We start from the raw sequence: 15,015 nt of genomic DNA on the forward strand, positions 1-15,015 counted from the left end.
TTAATCAGAAAATCTCATTACATTAAAACCTCTTTATCCACATGAAAGATGTTATAAAATACCCCGTAAACGTAACGAGTGAAACATTTTCCCTTTTGTGACATTCATTCAAAGTTTTAAAAAATAATACCTCGACTTTGTCTATTTTTTCATTATATTGGATCAAAAATATGGCATTTCATTTAAACTTTCATCGCTTTACAGGATAAATATGACGTTCCATTGAAGAAATACAAACATTCAAATTCCTTTGAAAAATTTAAACGAAAAAGTTTTGCCTCACATAGCCATATTCTACAAACAAAAGTTAAACGAACTTTTATGTACTTCGTATGAGTGTGTATGTCCGCTACCCGTTAGCGGTTATTTGAAACCACAGAAATACCCTGTATTTCGATTAATCGTTCAGTTATTAGTTTCTCTGTATTATACGAATCGAACAAGAGATTGATGAAGAACAACAGAATCGAGCGATACACAAGTAAATACAGTAACTACGATTTCTCACGTATTCATTCGTATAAATTCGTTGCCTCCGGCTCGATTGCTTCGCATAATGTTGAGTTATAAACTCGTTCTCTACGAGCGGCGAGAAATTATAACTGTTTCGATACGGCTCGCGGTCGTTTGTATCATCGTATAATTAAGCTATTTCTATATAATATGAGGATGAAGAGATCGTTTTCAGTTCCCTCTTTATACCTGTTCCTCGTTATTTCGCACGGAATATATAGGGTGGCCAATGAACTGGTTAACGTATGGAGGATAAAGCAGTTTATCATGGATCACGCTAAAATACAATCAACCTTTTTATACGCATCCTTTAAACATTTTTAACACCTTTATGCGTAATTAGATTTTCATGAAAGTGTGATGCTATAATTCCCAACAAAAGTGCAAATCATTTGATACTAATTATAAAAGTTAGTAATTTTATGAGCGTTTATTTTTTTATATTTTAAATTTAATTTAACCCTGAGAGACGACTCAGCCGTCATGAATTTAATACAATAATTTGAAATAACCATTTTTTAACTAATTCTGTAATGTTACACATGTGGTGTATAAACACAGTGAAATAGACAATAGTGAAAGTTATTAGTGGAGAAATAATAATCTGAAAAGATGTCATTTAACTTTTTAAGTAGTAGGTTTTAAAGTTGCTGTTTGCAAACGGAAAAAATACCTTCGAGTGCAAAGGGTTAAAACGTGGCAGAAGACATTTTATCATCGGTGCGAGAGTGACTTAAATATATAAATATGTATAATTTTACCAGTGTTGTAGAGCGTTGGTTTAATTGCATGTGATTGGGTACTAAAATACAACACGAAATTAATATTGAATTTGGGTGAAAATGTGTTAAAAATTTGGCTGGAGAAGCGTGTCGTTAACTGTCAAAAATTAGTATCAAGACGAAACGGTATATTATAGACGAAATTGTTTAAATAAATTTCAATTATTCATTAATTTGTATCAAAAATTTATATGCACGAAATTGAAAAGGTATTCAGAAGATTTAGATCACTGTGATGTTATTTTAATACATTTTGTGTACACGACGAAACTGAGTGTAAGTATTTAATCTTCGATTCATTATTGATTTTCTTTAAAGTAAGTTTATGATGACGACATGCCATTGCATAGTGATTTATCTCGGTAATCACAAAATTACGTGCATGATCACTTCAACTATGATTGTTAGTGTCCCACCAACTCCCTTTTAAAATTCGAGAATGTCAATTTGATTTTTACCATTATTCACATTAAATTTTTATACATTTATTTGACATTCTGTATATATTATTACTTTAACGTATAATAAGAAATAAGTTATAATTTAAAAATAGAAGCATTTCTTCAGTATTAGTCACAAGATAGGTTTGGTATATTACATACAGGGCATCCAAAAAGGTTAGGATCAAACTTACTATGGTCAAATATATAAAACAATTCAAATAAACCGATGTTCAGGAACGTTATATCGAAAAGGTAAAATGCGCTTTTCAAGGTATTTATGATTTACCATGACAATTATAAAAAAATGTTCGAAAATTCCTTTGTCTGCAAAAATGCGGCTTTTATTCGTCAAATCAGTGATTGTCAAACTCTCAAAAATTCTAACTGTATTGAAAATAATATTAAACATATTTTGTACACATTCCGAAAGTTATTATCCGTGTTAATAATGGCTGTCATTCAGAATTATAATACATGTACGATTCTATACAACGAATTGCAGCGCGAATTTTGTCCATAAATCTGTGAATGCTTACATTCTTCCATTAAATCATGTTCTGGCATAAATCTATCTGGTCTTTTTCTGGACCTCAGTAATATATGTATAGTGTGAGTTCGTCTTAATCTTTTTGAAGCTGTACATAACCTGAAACTTATAAGCTTAGTTTAAACCCTAACATAATATTAAACTTAGAAAAGATTAAAGTTCAAGCACAATTTAAATAAAATTAAAAATATGAATTTCTTCCACTCATGAGTAATATTTGTTTCTTGATCAGTTATTATATAATTAATATCGTCTCTTCCGCGATGTCACAAAATACATAACTTAGAACAACAAATACTGTCCACTCATTTACAGTCCATTCATTTTTCTTAAAGTAACCTCTGTAATCGTTGTCTTTGTTCATTATATATAGAAATCCGACTTACGTCTAATTTATTTTCATAATTCTGAACTGGCTTGCAACGTCTGTGAATCTCTGTCCCGTGTCTTCAACGAACCTCTTGTGGTACTTTCCGCGAAGTCAGAGACGAGACCTATCAAGGGATCCTCTCGTTACGCATATTTCAAGGACATGGCTTCCCAACGTATCGGGCTTGAACCATATACCAGTTACCACGTGCACCACAGCAGCAGGATTTATGGCGGGCATACAAGGGAAGTGTCTACAGTCGTTTAGAATTAGCCTATCACATTTTTTTCGAAGGTCAAACAACGACATTGATTGGTTACCTTTGATGACATTCATGCTAAACCAACTCCTGGAAGCTCATTCGCTAATTAGATTGAACAGGCCAGAGAGGTGAATAGGTTTACAAGAAACCGAAAAGAGAACAAGTTCAGTTCAATCATAAAGATTACTTCAGTCTATAACGAACAAGCACATTCAGAGTTAAAAACTGTCAAGTTGACTATCGTATATGACTCGTATGTTCATTTAGCGTTTACATAACGGAGCAATATTCAACTAGAATCTCGTTTATAATATTTCTCTTCAATCAATCATATTTAATTCAAAAGGGCATTTATGACTTATATTTAACTATCCTTATTGCTGTAAAAGTAATAAGGAAGCGCGGTAGTGAAGGCGTTAATCAAAAGGGTTAACATCCCAAATTCGCGTTAAAAACATCATCCGTGTAACAGGGTGTTTTATTCTATTAAATCTCTTGAAAAGTACAACAGTTACAGTTAAAATCTTTTTCTAAAACGAACATATAATACGGTTCGACGTTCGACGTAATAAAGTGTTAAAAAGCGAGGGCCGCAAGTTCCTATTTCTGTTGAATTACTCTTATACTGAACTTGTGGAATGTAAGGTGAAGTAAGGTAAATAGGTTATAGTTTACGAACAGTCTAACTTCAACTCTCTGTTTATTTTTATAAATAGGTACAGAGATTTGAAAACATCACAACGTACGTAATATCCTTTGCAAATGTACTTATGCAGACAAAACACATTTTTTACACTGTAAAATGGAGAAAATGTGACAGCGACTTAGTGTTTACCTTAGATAGCGATAAACACGGCGCTGTGTAGTTGGACGCTTGCGTGTTAAAGGTATTTGCTAACCTCTGTGCAATGAATTTGGAGATTTAGAAATTTGTAAATTTTGGATTTTGAATATATTTAAATTTAATTTAAGTGGAATAATGAATCCATGACCGTAGTTAAACATTATAAAGTAAGGAGATTATACATACATAGATTATATTTCATTTTTTGTTTCCTTTATCCTATTGTCCACTGGCTCGAACTTTCACGTTTGTTTAATATCACATAAACTCTTTTAGAATTTCCAATGGAAATTAGAAATTTCTAACGGAAAACTAATGGAAATTAGTCTCAGGATATTTCAAGGACCCAATAAATCACTTCCCTCTACATCCTTATTTTCCACTCCTTTTTTAACCACCTCTGTTTTTACAAAATTAGCTAATGACCTTTGTAACTCCCAGACCCTTATCTTAGAGATCAACCAATAGTTTCTTTCCCGTAGTTTACGTTTTTCTGTCGATGCCGTTTTCCAACAGATTTTATTCCGAACTCACCGACCTAACACGTATACTTACAAGTAAAGAGCTAGATTAAGGATTAACTTTGTATTTATTACGTAATAAACGTTTTAGCACTACTCTAGTTAGCACTACTAACTCGAGTTAGTCTTGATTCGGGTGTCCGACAACAAACTAACATAACAATACAAAAAGAAATAGTCGCTTACTTATAAAAACGCATTTTTACTTTCGAAGCGTCACAATGGAAGAAGAATGAAGAACACGTGAAGACAATAAAAAAATTCCACTGATGCAAAATTTAACAAAACTAAGAACTTTATTCGTCATCGCAACGCTGCTAATCCAACATCTAAAATGGGCCGAATAACTCTTTAAAATCTTGCAAAGTTGAGAATTTAATACTTGAAAGCTAAAGAATTTAATTTGGGGATTTGAGAATTTGGAAATTTGGAAATTTGGAAATTTGGAAATTTAGAAATTTAGAAATCACGAAATTCGGAAAGCGAAAAACCTATAGTAGGAATATAGAAATTTAGAAACGTACAAATCTAGAAATCTACATACCTGAAAATCTAGAAGTCTAGAAACCTAGATATCTAGAAATCTGGAAATCTACAAACTTGGAAATGTAGAAATCTAGAAATCTAGAAATCTAGAAATGTAGAAATCTAGAAATCTAGAAATCTAGAAATCTGGAAATCTAGAAATTTGGAAATTTTTAGAAATTTAGACACCGGAAAATGTAGAAATTTAAGTTCCAAATTTTGAAATTAACAAATTTAGAAAATTTAGACAAATGAATAAACGCAGATCGAGTCGTCCCAGGAGCCTCATTACGTTTGACAACACAATATTTATGCACACTTTCATTATCCGATACGAAGTAACGAAGACGCGAGAAAACCTGAATGCGTAGTGATATTACGTTGTTGAATAAAAATTGTATCATCATCACTATTATCATCACTCCTCATCTCATCTCATTATGTATACGTACGTAAAGATGTTAAGATTTGCTTTTGTCTGCAATCTGTATATCGTGATCATTCCGAAAATGGACTGTATAATTTTTATGCTGTTTTCTTCTATGTTTAAAGCAACTCTTTGGAAAGCTTTTAACGTGTACGAGAGGGAAACAGTTGCATGCCAGTCGAGCGAACGAGTTTTATATACGTTCCTTAGATTTTTTAGCGATTATATATTTCACTGATCATATTGTCTTAAATGTTCTGTTCAGAACGAATCTTTTGTATGAAATTTATATTATTTCGATATGGAATACAGTGTTCCTAAATATTTCTCTTGCATTTCGTTTTATTTATTTGAATTGCTTCATTACATTTCACTGTTGATTTTTAAAATACTTTACAGATATTTATATACATATTTTCCAGTATAACATTTCGATTTAAATATAGACATAATATTTATATATAAATACAGATAAGTATGGATATTGTTATTTGTAGATATTTCCATTCAAATATTTTCAGTTTCTCCTGTTTTGGAATAAATTTAAAATAAAAGAGCTTGAATCGTATTAAGAAATATAATTTTAATTAACAATAATAAATTACAATGACTAATTTAGAATTCGTTGGTGTAAAAAGTATTATACATTCGAAAATGTATTTCTAAATATGAAAAATTTTTTTCGTAATCAAAGTTTGTTAATGGAAATGAGCATGTCTACAAAGCGTCTCATTAAGACGAATATTTAAATTATTTGTATTGCTATTAAAAGTAGAAGAAAACATGTGGTGGGAGGTTACATGGTTTCGAAGTGTACATTTATCTTCGATAAAAAATTCTGCAACTGTACAAATCGTCGTTGTTTATTTTTTCCTATTTTAATATTAAGGGAAATAATGTAGAACAAATTTCTCACGTCTCTATCTCACAATCTCTCACGAAGCAATGCCGTCTTTGCTTTGCTCCCAAAACATTCGATCACACCAAAAAGGCAATCTTACAATTTTCTAGCAACCTTCATTACATGCAAACTTCAATCATACCATACGCAAGCTTCATTCATATTATGAACCCATGTCGATCATACAATTACACAGTACATACACACACACATACCATACAATTACATTGCACACGCACACACACATACCACACACCACAATAATTTGCATGTTCAGATTAAAATTAAATTAATCAAAATTTGATATACGAATAGCGTATAATAATATAATCTCTTAAATTATTTTTAAGGGATAAATCTGATGTTTGATAGAACGATGATGTGTACAAATGAATGATTTCTAATTAATAGATCGAAACAACTTTTAATAAAAAAATAATAAGTGATACAATATTGAAACAATAAAATATTAAATATTAAATTTCACTCATATTTAAATTTCAATTATTTATCATTTGATACAGATTTTACTGATATAGATTTTGTTTCTAAACAGTGACAGACGAATATATTTTCTAATAAGTTAAAAACGAATAGCTTTCTTGAAGAATATTTAAATTGTACTTTATACAATTTAAGTGTTTTTATCGTCAAAAGTTTTGATCATCTTTCTAATACATATTATTATGTTTGTACAAAAAAAAAAAACGTTTAATCTTGAATTTTTGCGATATTTTCAATTATGAAGTAAAAACGAGTTATAAAGTAAAAATGAAATCCTTAATTTGTTTGTTTTCCAATATCTTTCTTTATTAACTTCCGTTTTTCGTTGAAAAAGATATTTTTTATTCGTTCGCAAAGTTTTAGCTATGTATTTTAGAAATGGTTCTGAGTAAGGGACTTAATAACCGTACCTGCCAAAATGTATCGCTTTCGGATTATAGTTATTTCGAAAATTGTTTCAGAGTTGCTGGTTAGTATTGAATACACGGTGCATAACACGAAATTGGCAAACATGTAATTTTCACGACTAGATGTATTAGAAGGAATTTTCTAAATGTTCTGAAAACATTCTTAAAAACAACTTTTATATAATTTTGTTCTGTTTATCGATATGCCGTTATAAATGTATTCATTATCACCTATAACACGACATCAAATTTAAAAATGTAGAAATTTCTCAATAAGGGAATTCAAAAATTTTTTAATACTCAAATAATTACAATTATATTTATAATTGAATTATATTTTTGAAATTATGAAATTATCAAAGTTTGAAAATACAGAAATTTGCAAAAGTTTCCATATGAATCTTCGATGATTGATAAATCTTTGATGTATATTTGGTTCTTTGGAAATTTGAAATATGGGACATTTTGAAACATGGAAACTTGAAACTTTAGAAATCTCAAAATTTGAAAATCTAGAAATATCGAAATCTAAAAATCTATTAAATTAGGAATTCAGAAATTCAGAAATTCAGAAATTCAGAAATTCAGAAATTCAGAAATTCAGAAATTCAGAAATTCAGAAATTCAGAAATTCAGAAATTCAGAAATTCAGAAATTCAGAAATTCAGAAATTCAGAAATTCAGAAATTCAGAAATTCAGAAATTCAGAAATTCAGGAAATCAGAAATTAAGAAATTTAAATTTTTGGAAATTTATAAATTTATTTGATTTGCAAAGTCAAGGGTAATTTGTGAAAAATTTCTTCTGCACTAATTCGTACATATCAACTCTATATTTTAACATTCCCTGAGTATTTTTTAAGAAATTTGCATTATTTCGTAATATGAAGCAATTTTATATCAGAACTGCATTTGTTAGAATAAACAAGAGAACATTAGAAATTTGTTACAAAACTGTCTTTCCATCTTCAGTGGTTGTTCCAGTAAATTGAATCATTTATAATACACTCTGATTATTTAACTGCTAAAAATGTGAAATTATCAACAAATAACGTAAGTCTAACTGATTTATGCATTTATGTCTACATTTATTGGTTTATGTATATTTCTATATTTTAATAAAACTAATTTTTAGCTGAGGCATTCATTAAAATTTTTGTATTGGAAATAATCTACAGAATACTAGATTAAGCTGGTGAAATTTCATAACAAGACACTTTGTACAATATTGAATGCAATGATTCGATAGAATAATGGATAATTTTGAAGCTGTTCTTTCAAGCGTTTCCGTCTATTTTTACTAGCATCAAGTCCTCCTCCTTCTTTGCTACCCTTTTCTTTCCCCCTTTCTTCTTGCCATCATTTCGTTCGTTGAACTGAAGATAATACCTTCGATAATTCCCGTTTGTTGCAGCCAGAATAACGTCTACAGGAGATTGATTCACTTTGATCAATAACTTTTGCTCGGCATATTAATCACCGCGTGAAATTTCGGTAGAACGCTTGAAGTTGAGATTTCGTGAAATTGAAGAGGCATAGAGAGAAGGAATGAATTGTTACAAAGCAGCCAGTCAGAACGACCTTAATGTGTTTTTAAGCACATCTGTAACACTTACCGACTGTTCATTTATCATCGCCGCTAGTCTTCAAGCTTGTATATGCTTAACATGTTATCAGGTTACGGTGTCAAAATAAGGAAAAATGTGCGACGTCGAGTTTACTCTAATGTAAGACCATGAAATTGAACAAGGTGTTTGAGATATTAATCGTGTAACGAAATATTCGACCAATGAAAGAGTAGCTAAAATGATAGAAAATGTTGAAGTACTTCTATTTTGACATAATTGCAAAATCCAGTTAAAAAAATAATCTACACTAATTTTTTTTTGGCGGAGAAATTTCATATACAGGGTGGCTCACCACATTTTGCCATCTAAATTTGCGTCATTATTATTACTCATAGCAAACAATGTTTTAGATGAAGTTGAATAGTTTTGAGGGGGACATATGTTGGTGGTATATTTTTTTTGTAGGTGGACGTGTAAAGGACATATGAAGGTCATTAATGTTTTTTTAAATGGAATCATATATTTTTTATTGCACCAGCTGATACTCTTTCATATTCGTTACAAAAAAGTATTAATCTATTTATGTGAAAAAATCATTAGTTTAGGAGATATTTTAATTTTAATGTTATATTTACGGAAAAGGTTCAATATGGCGACCATTTGCAACAGAACACTTTCTGAATCGAGGAATTAATGACTTACTAACATTCCGTAAGAGAACATGACATATTGACACTATTTTACCAAGAGGTCTCAAAAGACAGCTTTCAAATTTTAATTTAAAATTATTCTCTAAGTAGAATCATTTCTCCACAATTGATTTTTAGACTTTTCATATAATAATTGTCACATTAATTCAAGGACGATTTTCTACTTCAGTAATACGAATAATTGTCTGCTTTTGTATATTTTTAACCATTTTTCACAATGCAAGAGCCTTTCACAATGCAAGGTTTAAGAGCCTATGTTCATATGAATATTTTTTGTTATTTTTATTTATAGAATATACTGACCTCAATAAAACTGAAACATCCTGTATTTATTATTGAATAACAAAGCAGTTGTCATTTTATATTTTTGTTATAATTTTTTAACGAAGTATTTAAATATGTTAAAATTTGCCGGCAAAACAGGAACGTTTTGTACATAATTTTTTAATTCTGTAAATTGATCGCTTTCCAATTATGAGTTTAGTTATTAAACCCTGTATATGGTCGTAGAAAATAAGCAAGAGGGTAACATGCATTGGAATAAAATTCCGAATTTATATGGCGCTGGGGACATACATATGTGTATTTGTTGTAATGGAAAATAGGTGGAAAATTTGGTAGCAAAATATTTGCCACTTCTATGAAAGGAAAGCTATAGATGAAAAACGTACACTTGGGTGCAATGTAAGCTCTTTTGGATAAAGGCAAATGTGGAAGGAAAAATGTTCGACTACGTGCTATACATTTTGAGATATCAAGTATACAAATATTTCTAAATTTCTAGATTTGAACATTTAAGTTTATGAGTTACAAAGTGTTTCACATGTGACAGATTATTAATTTCGGAATTTGGGATCTTATAAATTTTAAAATCTGATAACGTTCAAACTTCCAATTTTCAGAATTATTAATTTTTAAATTTCATAGCTACTAATGTTAAAAATCTGAACATTTCCGAGCTTCTAAATTTGAGAACTTGTTAATCTCTAAATTTGAGAACTTATTATTTTCGAAATTCGAAAAATTCAAAATGTAGAACTCTAGAAAACCAAATTTCTTTTTAGCACTTACTGTTAGTAATTTCTAAATTTTCAAACTTCTGCCTTTGAAAATTCGAAAAATTTTAAGCTTCTGAATTTAAGTATGTAAAAATTCCTGAATTGAATAACTTGTGTTTTCAAATTTTTGAAATTTTGCAAAAGTTTTGAAATTTTTAAATTCCTTTTAAAAGTTTCTAAATTAAGAAGTAGTATTATTTGACATTTTTATACATAGAAAACTTTTTAATTTCTGAATTTCTGAACTTTAATATTTGAGATTTTCTATATCTTAAAATGTATAGATTTCTTTATTTCTTAACTTGTAAGTGTAAGTCAAAAATTCGTAAATTTGTAAACTTAAGAATATATTCTCCCTTTTTACAAATGCTGACAAAAATGTTCAAAATCATTTTCCTTAAAAATGAAGCCATGTAGGACAAAATATTGTTTTTTATTTTTGACTTATTTTTTCATATAGTTTCGCCACCATTTTGGAGACATTAGGATAAGATGTCAGAATTTTAACTGTTTATCACGATAGGACGTGCACCTACACTGTTACGGATAGAACTAGTCGAACGAGGAATTTCAGAGCATAGAATGAGAATTTAAAAGTATACAGAAGATTTAACGGATTTAGCGGGGTTTTCGGGGGCGACTGGTCAAAAGCAGCAGGCATGGCGAGTTTCCATGCCTCGAAGCCCTACGTGCACCGGAAAACCTATGGCCGTATTCGTTGAACATCATGAGTGTTTCGGCATGAAAAACACCATCGTAGCACCGGGGGTAACCAATCCGCCCGGGAGTGGTGGTGCTCACCAAAACGCCGAGGGCCACTCCGCTCGGGAGAGGTGAGAACCCGGGCGGAGGCGAGCTTGCTTGCCCCGCGCTCCGGCTAGCTGTCTGCGAGATCGGTCGCACTCGAAGACAATAAATAATTAATTTTTCTAAGAAATGTACACGTGCGTGGTGCACGTGACAAATGGCACGTGGCAAAAGTGAGGTCTGAAATTCCAAGTAAAACGCCAATTACAGTGGATATTCTATATAAGCAAATCTTTCGGGACTGAGGTTTTGCGTATATCGTACAGGTCCTACATTGATTGATGTCTTACCGAACGTAGAAAAGGACAGAAGAGAAAAATATCACGGTCGCCGTTTGCGTATATCGTAAAGGTGCTACATTTCGAGCGAAGGAGACCGAACATAAACAAACAGTGACCTACTAGAAGGACACTCCTAATGCAAAAATAAAACTTTTTTATTTTTGATTTTTTTTTTTGAAATTTTTTCCATCATATTTGTAACATTTTTCTCATTAAAATGAGACCAAAGACGACATACTTCGGGACATATTTACTTGTAATTTCAAGTGTTACGCGTACATCGATGATTTTACTCTAATAAGATATTGCAAGTAAATATAACTCAAATTACGTCGTGTTTGGTCTCATTTTAATCAGAAAAATGTCAAGAATTAATTGGTAAAAGTTTGGTAACGAAAAAGTCAAAAATAAAAAAGTTTTATATTTGCATTGGTATTGTCTCACGGATACACAAATACCCGGGTCACGTTACATTTCCCGGCGAGCGAACCTCGGGCGTCTCGAGGGGTCTTCCCCCCAGTAGTGGGGATAACATTTTTGCTTATATCGGAAAGAACATTTTTGCTTATATAGAATGAACACTGTATGTAATAAGTATTTGATCCATCGCGAAATGCTGGCGAACCCTGGTGCGCACTTCGGCAGAAAAGAAAGACACTCTTCGGCGACGTCTCCTGATGCGTAATTTTCCAGAAACGCGTACAAAGGTGCGGACCGCTCCGTTTGATGGCGGGTACCGGCAAGTGCCGGCGCGACATCGGTATCGGCGCGCGGCGCGACGGCGCGGCGGTTGGGCCGCAAAGGGCGGATGGTATCGCGAGGTTCGGCGGTTCGGTCGTAGAGGGATGACCGCGAAGCCAAGGTTGACGGAGGGCACGTGGCAGATTTCGAAGAAATCGGGTGGTTGCTAGGAGACGTCGTACGCCAGTGAAACATATAAAATAAGCTAGGGCTCCGGGGCCCTTATATCTTGTCACTACGGGATTTACTTCGTATTTGTCATTACGGACTGTACTTTATATTTTGCCATTGCGCGTTTACTTCGTGTTTGTCGTTGCGGACTTCATATTTTGACATTGTGCAAAGACTTTCGTTGCTTGATCAAATATTTCGTTACTTGATTATAATACTGATACTTGATTTGATATCGTAAATCATCAAATTACTTTGTTTATCACTCGCTACAGGACTTAATTATAATACGTTTGTTATACGATAATCGAAATAAATTTGCGCGTTTTCACCGTCATAAAAATTGAATTGTTCTGATACATATACTGTTGTTAACAGTTATGATTCAAACATTTTTCTGTTTACATAACAGAAAGTAAATATTTATGTTAACCTCTTAATCTCTTTGCAGACATTATATAATGATTCCACGCCAAATCGATCATCTGTTGATGTCGATATCAGGGATTTTGTTCCAACTGAAAAATATAGCGTGTGCAGAAAGGTTGAGACCAAGCTTATACTGCTTCTGTTCAAACAGATGAAAAATGTTCATATAAAATTATGTCTGAAAATGCTTTATTGAAAAGATATATGCTTTCAAAGATACTTATGATTCACTGTGGCGTTTAAACAAAATTGTTCGAAAATTTTTCCCTCCCCAGGAATGCAAATTTTCTTCATCAAATTATTTTTAAACTATTTTAAATATTCCAACAATATAGGCAATAATAATCAATGCATTTTTAACACTTTTTTAAAATTCGTGCTCACGTACGCAATAATTGTCATTGAGGTTATAATAAGGTGAAATGGGGTAAGTGCAGACTGTTTTTTAACCGACTTCGAAAAAGGAGGAGGTTACTCAATTCGATCAGTATATATTTTTTTTCTCTCTCTCTATGTTTGCCCGCCGATTACGCCTAGCTGGATGGACCGATCGGAACGAAACCCTTTGCATCTGGTAGGTTCTGACTCCCCATTGGTACCATTATCAAAAAATTTTTCATTTTTTAATTGCAAAGTATTGTTATTGCAAAAAAACCGGCAACTTTTGAAATAAACTTTTCTCGATTTTAGTGCACTTTTAATATCTTATCACGGATATGATTCTGAACAATTTTGTTCATATACAAATTTCGCGGAAATCTTTAGTTTTCGAGATATTAGCGAAAAATTGTCGAAAATTTTTGAAATCAACTTTGGACGATTTTAATGTCCTTTTAATATGTTATCAGGGGCACGATTCTGAACAACTTTTTCCTTATCCGCAATTAAGGGGAAGCTTTAGTTTTCGAGTTATTAGCGAAAAACTATTGTTACTAATGTATTGAGTTCTACCTATGCCTCCATGTATCTGGTGGTGTATGAGTCAACATGCAGTCGCCGATTTTCTACTGTTTCTACAAACACGTCTTGTCGGCCGAAAATCAGTATACATGTATAATTATTGTTATTGCAAAATCCTATTCTTTGGTATTTAATATACTACCTAACGAGTAAATAGGTTTCATTCATATCTGTTACGTAATTGTATGATTGGATGAAATAGAAATTACTTCATTAGCAAATAGAAATTATTTTATACTTTCTAGTGCATTTCGAAGTCGGCGTATTTTTTTTCTTAAAATTATTTTATTGTAAAATTGGTATTTAAACGTAAGTGTTTTCAGTCTGCTATGTAAATACTTAACGCTATCGATATCGAACGCTTTCACAATTACTACAATTTAATTAATATTAACTAGGACCTTAATTTTCCTTGTACATTTTTATTTTGATAGGAAATTGTTTAAAATGTCAACTACTCTGCATTTTCCCCGAAAATGGAATAAGAACGTAACTTGAAGTTAAATACTTTGAAACTTTATTTCATGTGCAATGGGGCAAGAACAGAATTATTAACAAATCTGCTATAAAATGCTTTTTACTGCGTTATACAAGTACTCTATACTGCAAACAAGTACTCTTAGCTGAAATATAAAAGGGGATATAGTGAAACAAAACAAGGAAAAAACATACTAAATGGAGAAATTTCGCTCGTATTATAATAAAAATAGCCTGTATACGCACTTGCCTCGTTTACGAACTTACCCCACTTCACCTTACGAATTCAATTTTGTATAACACATTGTCACACGAATCTTGTCCATTAATCTGTGAATCCCCTTATGTTTCCAATAAAAAATTCATATCTTTTTAGTAAAACATTTTCACATATAAATTTAAATTTAAATTTAGAAGCATTTAAATTTAAATTTAAATTTAGGAGCTTTATATGTTTATTTAAAAAATACCAGCATCTGAAATATACAATTTTTGTCTATTTTCGGGAAAATTCACTGTCCTTATGAATTTTTATTTCGGAATTTTTCGGAATTTTTATTTGTCTATTTGAACTGTATTTTCTCTTGAAAAGCTATATTATTTGTTTGACTTTAATTACTTCTAACTAGAGAAAAATTATAAATAATCTTTGAAAATTAATTTAACATATTTCACAACTCATTTCACAAAATTTAAAGGCTGCATTTCAAAGAAAATTCAGAAACGTAAAAAAAGTGGAAAAATGACGGTTTCCACAAAAAAATCAGA

The 15,015-nt window shown here is 31.3% G+C and overlaps 1 protein-coding gene and 2 long non-coding RNA genes across 4 annotated transcripts in view; 2 read left to right on the plus strand and 1 right to left on the minus strand.

Moving 5' to 3' along the window:
- LOC100881893 (nephrin) overlaps window positions 1-15,015 on the plus strand; it is a 702,710-nt gene that overhangs the window by 169,755 nt on the left and 517,940 nt on the right. The gene's annotated exons all lie outside the window — the stretch shown is intronic.
- On the minus strand, window positions 1,892-3,149 carry LOC143265669 (uncharacterized). Its single transcript, XR_013040355.1, has 3 exons — window positions 2,976-3,149; window positions 2,672-2,908; window positions 1,892-2,384 (listed from the first exon to the last, which is right to left on the minus strand). It is a non-coding gene; the product is annotated as an uncharacterized LOC143265669 (long non-coding RNA).
- Window positions 3,151-5,558, plus strand: LOC143265668 (uncharacterized). The gene is made up of 3 exons (XR_013040354.1): window positions 3,151-3,562; window positions 3,634-3,804; window positions 4,497-5,558. It is a non-coding gene; the product is annotated as an uncharacterized LOC143265668 (long non-coding RNA).

Source organism: Megachile rotundata, chromosome 13 (assembly GCF_050947335.1).
Source record: "Megachile rotundata isolate GNS110a chromosome 13, iyMegRotu1, whole genome shotgun sequence".
NCBI classification, from domain to species: Eukaryota; Metazoa; Arthropoda; class Insecta; order Hymenoptera; family Megachilidae; genus Megachile; species Megachile rotundata.